At 53.1% G+C, this 14,807-nt stretch overlaps 1 long non-coding RNA gene across 2 annotated transcripts in view; it reads right to left on the reverse strand.

The window, feature by feature from the left end:
- Window positions 1-7,910, reverse strand: part of LOC136794707 (uncharacterized) — a 35,890-nt gene extending 27,980 nt beyond the window's left edge. Inside the window, exons 1-3 of one of the 2 annotated variants that reach the window (XR_010841834.1) lie at window positions 7,854-7,910; window positions 4,780-4,916; window positions 357-404 (exon numbers count right to left, since the gene is read on the reverse strand). This is a non-coding gene — a long non-coding RNA (uncharacterized lncRNA). Of the gene's footprint in view, window positions 1-356; window positions 405-4,779; window positions 4,917-7,853 lie in introns of those variants that run through there. The other variant, XR_010841833.1, reaches the window with a different exon arrangement.
- Between the last annotated feature and the right edge of the window lie 6,897 nt (window positions 7,911-14,807).

Below are 14,807 nucleotides of genomic sequence, written 5' to 3' on the forward strand. Positions count from 1 at the left end.
AGCAGGAAAGCAGGAGGGCCAGCAGTTGCAAAGGGCAGCCCCCAGGCATCCCACCTCACCCTTCAGGTCACCCTGAGCAATTGCCACCTTGAATCCTTCTAGGTCTTAGCCTCAAGGTCACATCTAGGCAAGTGAAAGGGGAACCCCCCTCTCTCAGAAGGATTCCCTAGGGCAGACCGCCTAAAAAGCAAGGACAATCACCATGAAATACAGATGGCAAGCGGGAAGCGTTCTCCTGAAACGTCTAAGTGCTCTGGGGCCAGCAAGGAGGAGACACGAGAGGGTGGTGAGGAGAACAGGGGTTTGGGTGCTACCTAGAGCTGGGTCCAAATCTCAGCTCCACCAGAGCCAGCTGTGTGACTTTGGGCAGGTGACCTCCCTTCTCTGAGCTTCGGTTTCCTCCTCTGCAAAATAGTCAAGACAATAGCACTGACCAAACGCAGGATTTCTGTAGATTTCCATACATTTGTGTGGAAAGTTCACGATGCCTGGGATATGCAGATAAAATTGGCATAGGTGACAGAAATTACCGTTATTGAATGTCACATACAGACAAATATTGGCAGGTATTAAACGTATAAGAAAATTTTAAGTAAAGAAACTTAAAACTGAGAATTCCTATGCATTAATTCAATTTAGTCTGCAGATTGGAACAGATTCCTACAGTTCTATTTCTGTTCAGCTCCTGGTGCCATGTCATGTCAGAAGTGAGAAGCAAGCCTTGTGGCTATCTGGGGAAGCACATGCTGAAGCGGCCCTTGAGTCCCCGCCCAGGCTCCGAGCTTCAATCCGGGTACCTCGACTCCCAGAGTGGGACAAGTGGCCTCCCCCGCCTCAAAGCAGAGGTGAGGAGCCTGAGGAACCTAAACCAGGCTGCCAGCGCTTGCAAGTCTGGGCTTTCTGGAGCTTGCTGGGCTTGAAGAGGGGCGTGGTCACAAGGGGGCGTGGTCTCTACTCTGCCACGCCCAGCGGGTGGGGGAGGTGAAGGGAGGGGCCCGGTAGGGTAACCAGGACCAATAGAGGAGATTCACACAGGATTAGGAGGATCTGGGGGCACCAGAAAACCTTGTTCCCTGGGGCACTTCCTTTGCAGGAGAGAGCTGGCAAGCAGACGGAAGAATTCTTGAGGCTGCACACCTGGCCAAGGGGGAGGGGCCGGGGGCCAGGTGCAACCCGGGCAAGCAGAGAGCGGGAGGACGCTGGGCCCCCCCGTCTCCGGTGCAGGGCGGAGCCTCCCAGGGAAGGCCAGTCGTCTGTTCCTCACTTATTCATCCATCCAATTTGTACCAATGTGTGGCCTGGGTGCGGGCCCCGGTGCCAGGGCCCCGCCCTCACGGGGCTCAGAAGGGGTCAGCAAGGTAAGGGAGAGGTGGGATCAGATCGGGCGTAGGCGACGAGGACTTCGGGTCTCCCTCTCCCTGCCATGAGAAGCCACTGGAGGATTCCGAGCCTGCAAGAGACGAGATTGGACTCGCATTTTAAAAGAGTGGCTTGGCCTACAGTGTGGAGAATAGGCTGAAGGGGAGCAGAGGGTGAAGCCGGGAGAAGGTCAGTTAAGACAGAGGAGCGGGGATGGCGGCTGGCCCCCCGGGTCCCAGGAGGCCGGGAGAAGGGGCCAGACTCCTGGTGTGTTTCGGCTTAGGGCTGACAAGACTCGCTGGTCTGGATGAGGATGTGAGAGAGACAGGAGTCAGGGGCAACTCCGAGAGTTTCGCCCTGAGAAAATGAAAGCGTAGTGTTTCCATTGGCTGTGGGGAGCAGGTTTGGGGTTAGCTGGTGGGAGAGACACTGTTTGGAACCGGTGAGGTGTGAGGGGCCATGAGCCGTCCCTCGGAGATGCTGGGGAGGCCATGGGAAGTGCAGGCCTGGAGTTCAGGGGAGGGGCCGGCTGGAGGCAGGCATCTGGGGGATGTCCCTGCAAAGCTCGTTCACCGAAGAGACCACCCAGGGAGAGCTGCAGACAGACAAGGGAAGCGGGGGTCAGGACCGAGCCCTGGGGCAGGTCCAGGTTAACCGGGAGAAGAGGAGCGAGAGGAAAGGTGGGAGAGGTCAAGAGAAGGGAGTATTCGGAGATGGAGGGAGTGCCGGGCTGTGTCCGTTGCTGCCGGCGAGTGGACCAAGGGCAACCTTTGGGGTCAGCAACATGGCGATCCGCCCTGACCTTGGCAAAGGCCGTTTGGGTGGAGGGGCAGGAGCCGGACTGCAGTGGGCTCAGGAGATCACAGGAGGGGGCGCGTGGAGAGACCTCACTAAGACCACCCTGACGAGGAAGTGTCCCGGAAGAGGGTCGGATAAACAGTGCTGAAGCTGGGGTGGGAGGATTGTAGGGTCAAGGGGTGGCTGTTTTAAATATGGGAGGCATTCCAGCGTGTTTGTTGCCTGCTGATGGGGACGTGAGAGAGATGGTGCAGAGCTGCAGAGAAGCCTGGAGGAGGTAAATGGAGAAGAGAAGGCGCAGAGGGCCCCTCACCAGCTCCACTGCCCGGGGGCCAGAACTCGACGGGGCCCAGGACTTGGCGAGAAAATAGGAGGAGGGAAGGGGCAGGGGGCTGAGGGTGGATGCAACAGAGACATTCGCCTGTAACCTGAGTGAGGACAGACAGAGGCGGCGGGGGAAGGACAAGGAAAGGGGGGTCAAAGATGGCAGGGGGCAAGGAATCATCGGACTCAAGGTCGCAGAGGGAGTGTGTGGAAAGGCAGGAGTCGGACGGAGGACGGGGGGAGCTGGAAACGGAGACTCCAGGTGGGCGAGGGCATTCCCGGAGAAGCCCAGAGCCAGGTGTGGCCTTGGAAACGGCCGGCCGCTGGGGTAGGGGCCGAAAGGTCTTTGGAGCAGAGAGTTTCAGGGAACTGAGAGGTGAGACCAGGGGAGGGGAGGGCGAGGCAGAGGGAGACCCGGAGCAGCCCCGCTTATCACGGAGGTCTGGGCCTTCCCCGGGGTCAGGAATATTCCTGGCGTCCTGGCTGCAGCTGCAGCGCAGAGGCTGCCTGAGGCCTCCGTGCAGACCACCCTCTGTCCCCCTAGGCAAGGACATCACTTGATGGTGGCTTCTGGCAAAGGCAGTCTTCGAAGTCTTTTTTTGGTAAAATACACAAAAGACAACATTTACCATCTCAACCATTTTCAAGTATAAGTTCGGTGGCATGAAATACATTCACATGGTTGTGTCACTCAGCTCCAGAACATCTTCCCAACTGAACCTCTGTCCCCATTAAACGACTCTCCACTCCCTCCTCCCCCAGCCCCGGGCAACCACCATTCTGCTATCCGACCCCGGGAACTTGACGACTCTAGGAACGGCATATACCTGGAATCATACAGTTTTTGGTTTTTTTTTGGTGACTGGCTTATGTCACTTAGTATAATGTCCTCCAGGTTCATGCATGTTGTAGCAGGTATCAGAATGCCCTTCCTTTTTAAGGCGGAATACTATTCCACTGTATGTATATACTACATTTTGTTTATCACTCATCTGTCAATGGATATTTGGGTTGCTTTTACCTCTTGGCTATTGTGAATGATGCTGCTTTGAACACGGGTGTACAAATCCCTCTTCCAGTGCGTGCTTTCAATTCTTTGGGGTATTTACGCAGAAGTAGGATGGCTGGATCCTATAAGAATTCTACGTTTAGCTATTTGAGGAACCGCCATACTGTTTTCCACAGCAGCTGTACAGTTTTACATTTCTACCAGCAGCACACGAGGCTTCCAACTTATCCACTTTATCTCCAACACTTATTTTTTCCTGCTTTTTTTTTTTCTTTTATATATTAGCCATCTGACATCAAAGTTCATTGACAAACATTGTCTCACTTGGTGAGGCGAGAGCATCCCAGGTGGAAGGGACGTAGAGAGACATCACTTGAGTGGAACAGACGTCTGGAAGCTAGGCGGGGCTGGGGCAGAAACAGCAAGTAGCAGACGTGTTTGGTTGAAGGTCAGGAGGGTAATCAGAGACGAGGCTGGACGTGTGGGTGGGTGAGGCCAAGCGGAAAGTGATGGGACCACAGACGAGAGCACTGATTAATCCTTGGGTGAGGGGTACAGGTTGGCTGGAGGGGAAGAGCTAGGAAGTTGGGAAGCCAGATAAGAGATGCTTAGAACAGTCTGGAAGAGAAGAGAGGACACTGATGGGAGACAGCCACCACCATCAACTCCCACTGCTATGAAGTCTCATGTGGACCCAGCCCCAAGCCAGACAAAGCCCTGTGCCTCCATCATCTCCACATACCTAGTCAGGTGGGTACAGGATTACCCCAGTTTATAGGGGAGGAGACTGAGACTCAGAGAGTGTAAGTAACTTGCCCAAGATCTCGAGCCAATGAGTAGCAGAGCTGGAACTCAAACTCCAATCTGTTCTCCATCACTCCACAAGCATTTATCGAGCACCTACTGTGTACCAGGCCCCACGTCGAGAGCTGTTTGACACTAAATCCATTGTTCTTACCAGCAACTCTACACCAGCTCAAACAGTGGTCAACCTCCAAGCCACTCTAAGACACAATGCATGAAGGTAATCCACCAGGATACAGAGAAACTGGAGAACAACTAGAAATTGGAGGGAATTCCCCAGCCGTCCAGCGGTTGGGACTCCGCGCTTGCACAGCCGAGGGCACAGGTTCAATCCCTGGTCGGGGAGTTAAGACCCCACAAGCCGCGCAGCACACACAGCCAAATATCAATCAATCAATCAATAAAGTACAGCTGAAAAAAAAGAAAGAAATTGGAGAAAGTGGCTAAACCATGTGGGCTATTTTGTCACATGCATTTGAACTCACCCATCGCAGAATCTCCTGGGTCCAGGAAAAGGTTGATGGCCAGTACAAGAGGGGAGAAGGGAAGTGCCAAGAAATTACAGACCATTCAGAGCCTCCCCTCCCAGCAGACAAGCTGATGGTCACCCAGGGATGGGAGTCTGCAAAAAAAGGAGAGGGTGGGAAAGCTTCAGTCACAGGCAATTGGAATATTTGTAGGTCGAAATCAACCAAATTTTGCTGGCAAGCTCCTATGGTTCAATCTAATACAAAACGATGTCGTGTCACTTTCACTGGCTTTCATTCCTTCACCCAGCATTCGGCGAGTTCCTACCAAGTGCCAAGCGTGGGAGCACAGAGAGGAACAAAGCACGTGTGACTCCTGTCCTCGTGAAGCTGTGATCTGCTGAGGGTCACAGACGAAAAACACACGGTCCCAAGTGTAATTGCGGCGGGGCCGGGGGGTTACCCATCTGGGGCATCAGGAACAGCTTCCGCAATGAAGTATAGTCCAAGCTGAGACCCAAAGCATGAGTAGGAAATGCCCCAGCAAGGGCCTAGGAGGGAAAGTGTTCCAGAAGAAGAAATCAAGGGCCAGGAGCCTTTGGAGGAACAGACAGGGTTCACTGAGCGAGTAGACAGGCTGCCAGATAAAGGGAGACCGTGGTTTCATCTGTTTAGGCTTTCAAAGGTCAAGGCAAATAGGGCTTACCATCAAAAACATTTTAACAGGCGTAGAATCTTTGAAATGTTTCCTGCTGTGTTCTCCCTTTTGCTAACCCAGTATTTTTTTTTTTTTTTCCTCTCTCTCGAATTGCCACCACCATGAAACTCAAACCATGAGGCTTTCGCCCCATGAAGGGATGGTGGATAACATCTGTAGCACAGAGGAGAAGATTTGTTGCCAGGCAGTGCGGGGGTGTGGAAGGCCCTCTCAAGGCAGAAGGAGAGATGGTCAGAGGGTCCTAGGACAGCAGAACGATTAAGACAGGTTTAGGGGATGTGAGGATATCCAAGGTGGTGCCTGTGTCCCCACACCCAGGTTGTGTCCACATTGGGCCAGACACTGCACATGGCAAGGCTGCAGGAGAGTGGAAATGGCTGCAGGTCCCCAGGCAGGTGGAACTGAGGACAGTCTCATGATAGGGACCCTCACTGCCACACTGAGTGGAGAGAGCCCAGGAGCTGAGAAGGTCCAGGGACGGTGTTGTGGATTGAATTGTATTCCGCCCAAAAGATGTGTTGATGTCCCCACCACCCCCGCCCTGTACCTGTGATTGTGAACTTCTTTGGAAATAGGCTCTTTGAAGATGTAATCGAATTAGGATGAGGACATTGGGATAGGCATCCCGGTGTGACTGATGATGTCCTTCTAAGAAGAGGAGGAGACGCAGGCGGAGATTGGAGGGAGGCAGCTGCGAGCCTGGGGCTTCCAGAGCGGGAGGAGGTAAGGAAGGATCCTCCCCTAGAGGCTTCAGAGGAAGCATGGCACGGACAACACCTTCATCTCAGACTTCTAGACTCCAGAATAAGGAAATATCTGCTGTTTGAAGCTACCCGGTTTGGGGCGCTTTCTCACAGCAGCCCTAGTAGACCAACAGAAATGAGATGAGGCTTGACTCTGAGATGCGAAGTGTGGTACAAAGCAAGATCCAGGATTACCAGCATCGAAAGTCAGCAGGATGCCCAAAGACCAGTGCGTACCAAGCCAGCCACACCTGAGCAGGTGCAGTAAGTAGGACAAGACACTCCCTCCTCAACCCCTTTAGACCACATAAGCTTCTCCACGCAGCCAGACACCACCTACACAAGGAAGCAGAAATAAGATGGCCTGAGTGCAGAGGAATCGCCCTTCCAAGGAGTCAGGGCTTTGAATTGACCAGATATTTGCCTGGAAGAGATTGTTTTACAAAGGCAGAGACGACTTTCAGCACGTCACCTCACCTCGTCCACTGCCAAGACATCAGTGGGAAAGGGGACACCAGGGCAAAATGAGATCAATTCTAGAATAATCAAGGTTTTCCATACGCTTCAGTCCAAGAATGTGCATTTGATCCCACTACACTCGTTTTTATAGATAGTGTCTATGGAATTGGGGCACCTCCTTAAGCTCGGGTGAAGGAGAGGCTCAGAAACAGGAAACAGAGGTGGGATGAATTGATGCACCTCCAGGTGACGTGATTTATCGCGAGGATGTTTACTGGAACCTGACTTATAAAAGCCAAATGGCGGAAGCAACCTAAATATCCAACCGTATGGGATTGAGTAGATAAATCATTATAATGGACTACCATTAAAACCATGCTACCCAAGATTGTTTAACAATATAGGAGAAAGTTGCTGTAAATGGTAAGTAATAATAATAACAAATACAAATCAGCCTAAAAACTGTATCTTCAGTATGATTCCAGTATTTATGTGATGTTACTGTATCAGGCTAACTGCTTTAACAAACGATGCCCAGAGTCCAATGACAAAGCAGCCAAGGTTCATTCCACCCTATGGAACTATCAGGGGGAGGTAGGGTCTCCACTGGGTCATTCGCGAGCTCAGGAGCCTCCCGAATAGCGGTCTAACTGCCCCCTAGGGTCTGGAAGTCCTTCACTGAGTCCTTCCCATCCCGTGAGCAACAAGAGAAGAAAGCAAAAGCATGGAAGATCAGAAGAGGTTATGGTCCAGGCACAGAAGAGGGTGACATCACTCCCTCCCACATTCCATTGGTAAGAACTCAGTCACATGCCACCCCACCTGCAGGGGCTGCTGGGAAATGTAATCTAGCTGCCTGCCATGAAGAGAAGGGAAACAGGATTTGCTGAACACATTAAATCTGCCACACTTAATATGCATGGACAAAAATACTGCAAAGAAATCACCACATTTTAATGGTAATTATTTCTGGGTGGTGAAATTAGAGCCATTTAAAATTTTTTTATATTTCTGTCACTTTGAATTTTCGAAATTTTCTGAAATAAACATTTAGTACTTCTCCAGAGAGAAAAAAAAACACATGTAATTTAATAATTGACAAAATAGTCCCCAGCCTTCCTGTAGGATCTGGACAGGCTTGTTTAGTAGTCAGGCTTCAGGGTCAGACTTACAGGTTATATGACGTAAAGAAAGTTACAGCAACTTCCTAAGTCTTCAAGTCTCCGCATCTGTAAAATGGAAAATAAAAATACATGTCAGAGTCGGTGGGAGAATTAAATGAGAAAACGTGTGGAATACCATTCGCCAGGTGCCTGGCATGGAGTAAACCCGCAGCAAACAAACGGCTGCTGTTTTTCTTTCTGGCACCCACACCGCCTTCCCCAGGTCTCTGTGCCTTCTCACTCCCCAGACCGTCCGCACCACCTCCCCTGACTCTCTCACCTGTGACCCTGTTCTATTTCAGAGGGACATAAACAATAAGAATATCCAGGGACTGGGACTTCCCTGGTGGCGCAGTGGTTAAGGATCCGCCTGCCAACGCAGGGGACACGGGTTCGATCCCTGGTCCGGGAAGATCCCTCGTGCCGCGGAGCAACTAAGCCCATGCGCCACAACTACTGAGCCCGAGAGCCACAACTACTGAGCCCACGCGCCTAGAGCCCGTGCTCCGCAATGACAAGCCGCCGCAATGAGAAGCCCACGCACCGCAACGAAGGCTCGCCGCAACTAGAGAAAGCCCGCGTGCAGCAACGAAGACCCAACACAGCCAAAAAGAAATTAATTAATTGATTTAGAAAAAAAAAAAAGGATATCCAGGGACTGCCACCACCGCCCCACCCCGGCACCTGGTCCCCTCCCTCTGGCCCCTCCTGCTCCTAGAGATGCCCAAACCTGCCCTGGGCATCAGATCCAACCTCAGGGCCATGCGTCACCCCAACCACTCCACCTTGCCTCCCACTTCACCAGATTTCCCTTCCCTGCTGGATAATTCTCACCCGCATACAAACGCACGGTAACTACTCTCATCTTTGCAAAACCTCTGACTGCGGGTCTCTCTCCAGCTATCACCCCATTTCTCAGCTCCCTTTTATTACAAAATTTATCCAAAGAGTCATCTGCCTGCTGTCCCTGCTTCCCACCCCAGTCTCCCGAAACCTACAGCAAACAGGCTTCACCCCTCCCGCTCCACCAACAGCGGTCCGGTCTAGGTCACCAGTGTTCTCCCCGTTGCTAACCCGGTGGGTGGTCTGTTTCCTTCCACCTCTTATTTGACCAGAGGCAGCCCTGGCGCTGACCACCACTCCGCGTCCCCAGTACGGAAGGCACGCTCTCCTGATTTCCCTCCACCTCCCCACCGCCGCGCCTCAACCTTCTTTGCTGGTTCCTCCTCATGTCTTAGGCCTCTTAATATCGGAATGACCCAGACTTAGTCTTCTGACCCCAATAATGGGTTCAGCTGTGTCCCCCCAAAATATACGCTGAGAGATATTATTGAGCCTTAAAAAGGAAGGAAAGCCTGACTCATGCTGCAATGTGGATGAACCCTGAGCACATGATGCCATGTTACCTGTTACATAAGCCAGTTACAAAAGGACAAACGCTGTAGGATTCTGCTCAAGTAAGGAACCTAGAGGAGTCAAATTCACAGAGACAAGCAGGAGAATGGTGGTTGCCAGGGGCTGGGGGAGGGGAGGAGGGGGAGTTAAGCGTTGAATGGGGACAGTTTCGGTTTTGTAAAATGAAAAGAGTGCTGTGGATGGATGGTGGCGATGGTTGCATAAAAACGTGACTGTACTTAATGCCACAGAACTGTACACTTTAAAATGGTTAGGATGGGGCTTCCCTGGTGGCGCAGTGGTTGGGAGTCTGCCTGCCGGTGCGGGGGACGCGGGTTCGTGCCCTGGTCCGGGAGGATCCCGCGTGCCGCGGAGCGGCTGGGCCCGTGGGCCATGGCCGCTGGGCCTGTGCGTCCGGAGCCTGTGCTCCGCAGCGGGAGAGGCCACAACGGTGAGAGGCCCGCGTACCGCAAAAAAAAAAAAAAAAAAAAAAAAAAAAAAAATGTTAAAATGGTTAGGATGGTAAATTGTACGTCTTGGGTATTTTTCCACAATATACAAAGAAGACAGCCTAAAAAGATTTTTAATAAAAAAATTGTTTAAGATATACTGAGGTCCTACGCCCCACCCCCTGGCACCTCGGAACACGACCCTGTTTGGAAATAGGATCGTGCGGGTGTGACTAGTTAAGATGAGGTCATACAGGGGTCAGGTGGGCCTTTATCCAATTTGACTGGCGTCCTTATAAGAAGAGGACAGAGACACACAGGGAGAGATCAGATGGCGTGTGACGACTGAGGCAGAGACCAGAGTGATGCAAGTGCAAAAGCCAAGGACTGCTGGCCACCATCCAAAGCCAGGAGGAGGCAAGGAAGGGTTCTCTCCAGAGTCCCGAGGAAGCAAGGCCCTACTGACACCTTGATCTCAGACTTGGAGTCTCCCGCACTGTAAGAGAAGCACTTTCTGTTGTTTGAAGTTACCAGCTTTGGTACCGTGTCACGGCAGTTTCTAGGAAACAATACAGGCTGCCCCTCTTTTCTCACTTCCTAGGTGGTCTCATCCAATCTGGAGCCTTCCAGTGTCCCCCTTCTAGAATCAGGGGGACCACGTTCACATCACCACCCAGCCCTCCCCACTGAACCCAGAAGCATCTTGTCAATGGCTACCTTGCGGTCTAACCTGCATCTCAAATAACACGGGGGGCCCAGCTCAGTGCTCTGTGAGGACCTAGATGTGTGGGATGGGGGTGGGGAGGGGGGAGAGATCCAAGAGGGAGGGGATATATGTACACATACAGCTGATTCACTTCGTTATGTAGCAGAAACTAACACAACATTGTAAAGCAATTATACGCCAATTTTTAAAAAAATGCCTAAAAGGAACTTCTGTTCTTTCCCCCAAAACGTGCTTTCTCATCTCAGCTAATGGCTCGCCATCCAGCAAGTGGCCCCAGCACCCAACTCTGCGGTCAGCCTTGACTCTGCCTTTTCTCAAAAACCCTCCTCCATCAGCTAATACTGGCAGCTCCATCTTCAAAATCAATTCCAGGGGGCTTCCCTGGTGGCGCAGTGGTTGAGAGTCCGCCTGCCGATGCGGGGGACGCGGGTTGGTGCCCCGGTCCGGGAAGATCCCACGTGCCGTGGAGCGGCTGGGCCCGTGAGCCACGGCCACTGAGCCTGCGCGTCCGGAGCCTGCGCTCCGCAACGGGAGAGGCCACAACAGTGAGAGGCCCGCGTACCGCAAAAAAAAAAAATCAATTCCAAACCCAGTTCCTTCTCATCTGCCGCCTCTTCCTGACCCTCCTCCTGCAGTCCTCAGTATTCCCAGCACAGGAGCGGGGGTGGGGGTGGGGGGGATCCTTTAAAAATGTAAATGAGACGATGTCCTGCTCAGAATCCTCCAGTGGTGTCCCACCTCTCTCCTGGGGAAAGCCAAAGCCCCAAGGGGCTGCTAAGCCTCTCCTCCCTCATCTCCTGGCGTCACTGACACTCACTCCTCTTCCCATCCCCACTCCAGCCACACAGACCGCCCTCCTGTCCCTCAAGTCCCACCTCGTAGCCTTCACACTTCCTGTTCCCTCTACTGGACACTCTTCCCCCAGACATCCAACTTGCCCTTCCCCCACCCCCCCGCGTCTTTGGTGAAATGTCCCTTTATCGCCAAGGTTTCCAAGGTCTCCTTCGATCACATCACAGCCCACTTCCCAGCACTCCTGCTGCCTTCCGTCCCTCAATTTTTCTCCACAGCCTCTATCACCTCTAATAGAGTGTATAACCTACTCATTTCTCCTTACTGTCCACCTCCCTCCACCAGAATTTCCAAACCCTTCCATATCCCTCGCCCACTGGTGTCCCATTTATTAGTAATAATGGTGACCACACAGCCCAGTTCTTTTTTTTTTTTTTCTTTTTTTAACAATTTTGGCTTTGGGCCGTGCTGCGCAGCTTGCGAGATCTTAGTTCCCTGACCCGGCACCCCGGCACTGAGAGCGCCAAGTCCTGACCACTGGACAGCCAGGGAATTCCCACACACAGCCCGGTTCTCCTTTACTAAGCACTCTTGTGCTGAGCGCGGTCTGTACCACCCAGCACATCCCAGAGCCGCCAGGGTGCCCCAGCCAGGCTGCCTTGCCCGGTGTATGTTCTTCCTTCCAGCCTGTAGATGGAATCCCCATCCTTCTTTTTTTCTTGCCCCCAACATCCAGGATTCCAACTAAACCAGTGGCCTAAGACTAGGAGGTTTCTGAGGAGACTCCCCTGGGTCCAGCCCTGTGGAGAGGATGGAAGAAAGAGGAGAAATGAAGCCCGTCTCTGAGATCCTGAAACTTACACATAGTTGCAGGCTGGGGGTAGATTTGCACCCAGAGCCACCAGGAAACAATTCAAGCCAACGGCAGGAACCGGATGGAATTCACCCTGGAGGTGGTGAGAGTTCTTCCTGGCCCCAGGCTTGCGCGAGGGTTCTGAGGCCCACCACACCTGGCAGCGCGCTTTGGATGAAGTTCCTTAGCGTTCCTGCTGCCTCTGCCTGTTTGGGGGATCCAGACACTCATGACAAAAGAGAAGATGGAGCAGTGCGTGCAGGTGACCTGACCCCGCAGCAGCAAGACCTGATCCGCAGCAGCAGCAAAGCACGGACTGTTCTTGTACCAACACAGTGGTGCCTGGAGAACAGGATCCGGGGGCTTGTCCTCCTTGACATCTAACACGCGGCACATTTTTCTCATTCACCGGTGTCTCCCCACTAGGATGTAAACCCCACGAGGGTGGGAGTTTGTGTTTGTGCTTCATCGGTGACTAGGCCAGGCCTGGTATGTGAGGGGATCTGTAGGCGTTGGATGAGTGAATGATTTCCCCATTTGTCTTAAGTCCAGGCTGGGGACCTTCTGCTTCATTCTGTGTCTAACCTGGGGGCTGTGAACAGCTGCTGGCTGCCCACCTTCCCATAAAACACAGCTAATGCCCATAAAGCTTTCCAGGCAGGACCGTTGTGGGAATGAAACATGGCAATCCATGTAAGAACCTTGGCATTGACCTGGACACAGCAAGTGCTCAAGGGTATCTGCCGCTAGTATTATTGGGGGGTTGATTTCCCACTCCTAATTTGGGGAGACTTCAGGCTGGCCATGCTGCAACCAAACCTCAGTGTCCCTTCAGCAAGAGGAGGATGTGATGTGGCCCCCGCTAGGCGCTGGGAGGACCCCAAAGGCCCACAGATGCCGGTTACTAAGAGCTTGGGTGTGATGGAGAGGCACGTTTCCCTTCTGGGATCTGCAGGGTAATGGTAATTTTCTTGCACATTGCAAAGTGCTTTCAAATAGATGAAATGCTTCCTGTGTGTTCTCTCGTCTCAGTTACGGAGGATGGGGCCAGGTGGGTAATTTCACGGATCCAAGCCCAGAGAGGGACCGTGACTCCTCCAAGGCCCCACAGCTCGTTGGTGGAGGAAGCCATGTTTCCTCCCACCTCCCCTGCCAAGTGGTCAGCAGGAAGGAGAGGATGAAGGGAGGGTTTGCCTGCCTCTCCAGCTGGCCCACCATCCTTGCTGGGGGTGGACATGGCCGGAAGCTCCAGAAGCGTCTCTGGAAGGGAAGGAGACGAGACTGGAGTGGTCGGAATGTCGCCTCCTCAGAGGGTCCCTCCCGGATCAACATACTTAAAAGTAGGTCCCCTGTGTTACTTTTCCGCCTTGTCACCTACAGTGTTCACTGCATTCTGTGGCCCTTCTTTCCTCCCTACCTTGTCTTTCTTCTCTTGTTCAGGGTCTGCCTCTCCTACTGGCGAGAATCTTGTAAGGAGGCAGGGACCTGGGCACTCGGCCATCACTGTGCATCAGCCGCCTTGCACAGGCGGGGCCCTTAGCAGCTGCTCGAGGCATATATTTTGGGGGTAAAGAGACACGTTCGTCCATGAATTGGTGGTAACATATACTTCATGGGGCTGTTCTGAGCTTTCAGGGGGATGGTGCCCAAAAGCGTAAGGCACAGGGCTCCTGGAACAGAGCAGGGGCTAAAGATGGTGGCTTGTGTCCCTCCCCTGTTTTGTGGGGGTTTTTTTTGCTGTACGCGGGCCTCTCACCGCTGTGGCATCTCCCGCTGCGGAGCACAGGCTCCAGACGCGCAGGCTCAGCGGCCATGGCTCACATGGGCCCACTCCGCAGCATGTGGGATCTTCCCGGACTGGGGCACGAACCCGCGTCCCCTGCATCGGCAGGCGGACTCTCAACCACTGCGCCACCAGGGAAGCCCTGTGTCCCTCCCCTGGCTCGGGAGCCTGAGTCACAAGTCCCCAGCACACCTGGCACAGCTTGGCAGTCAATCTGCTGAATGCTCGAATGAGAGAGTCACAGGACGGAGAAATGGGGGTAGCGTCTTTGTGCTCAGTGATGGCTTTTGTTGCCTAGGAACCCCCAAGCCCACCCGCAGAAGTGAGCGACTTTGTGGGTGAAGAACGGGGAGCGAAGGACCCAGGAAGTAAATAGCCTCCACTGCAAGCGAGCAGGTTTGGAGAGGGGCTTGGGGGGGTTCTCAGCTCGGTAGGGCCCAAAGCCGGGAGAGGTGCTGGTTCCTGTTTGGGCAGAATTAAGACCCACAATGATTTCCCTGGTGTCCACAATTTACCAAAGGAGTTTATCAGAAGAAAATGATAACATCTGCGTTTCGGCTCCAAAATGCAGTTGAAGGATGGGGGTCAGTCGTCATGTCAGTTGATGGGACCTAACGGCAGGTTGTCTGGAAGCTCTGTGGGTCTTGGGTTGACTACAGAATAGCACTCCAGAGGTACCCAGATGGCCCCTCAGCCCCTGAGAGCCACCCAGGGCAGGGTCTGTATGGGTGCTTGGGGTTAGAACTATAGATCCTCAGGGCCCAGTGATGTGGAGCTCTGCTTTGCTCTTGTCATGGAACTTTCTGGGGCGTTTGGGGACATCTACCTGGGCCCCCTCCTCCTTATCCCAAGGTGACTTCTTGAACTTTCCAATTTGGCCAATGGCTGAGGAGAGGGGTGTGGCCCAGTAGGTGAGAGCAGTGATCCGGGTTCACATCCCGTTTTCACCTCTTACTAGTTATGC

The sequence above is a fragment of the Kogia breviceps genome, chromosome 8 (genome assembly GCF_026419965.1).
Source record: "Kogia breviceps isolate mKogBre1 chromosome 8, mKogBre1 haplotype 1, whole genome shotgun sequence".
NCBI classification, from domain to species: domain Eukaryota; kingdom Metazoa; phylum Chordata; class Mammalia; order Artiodactyla; family Physeteridae; genus Kogia; species Kogia breviceps.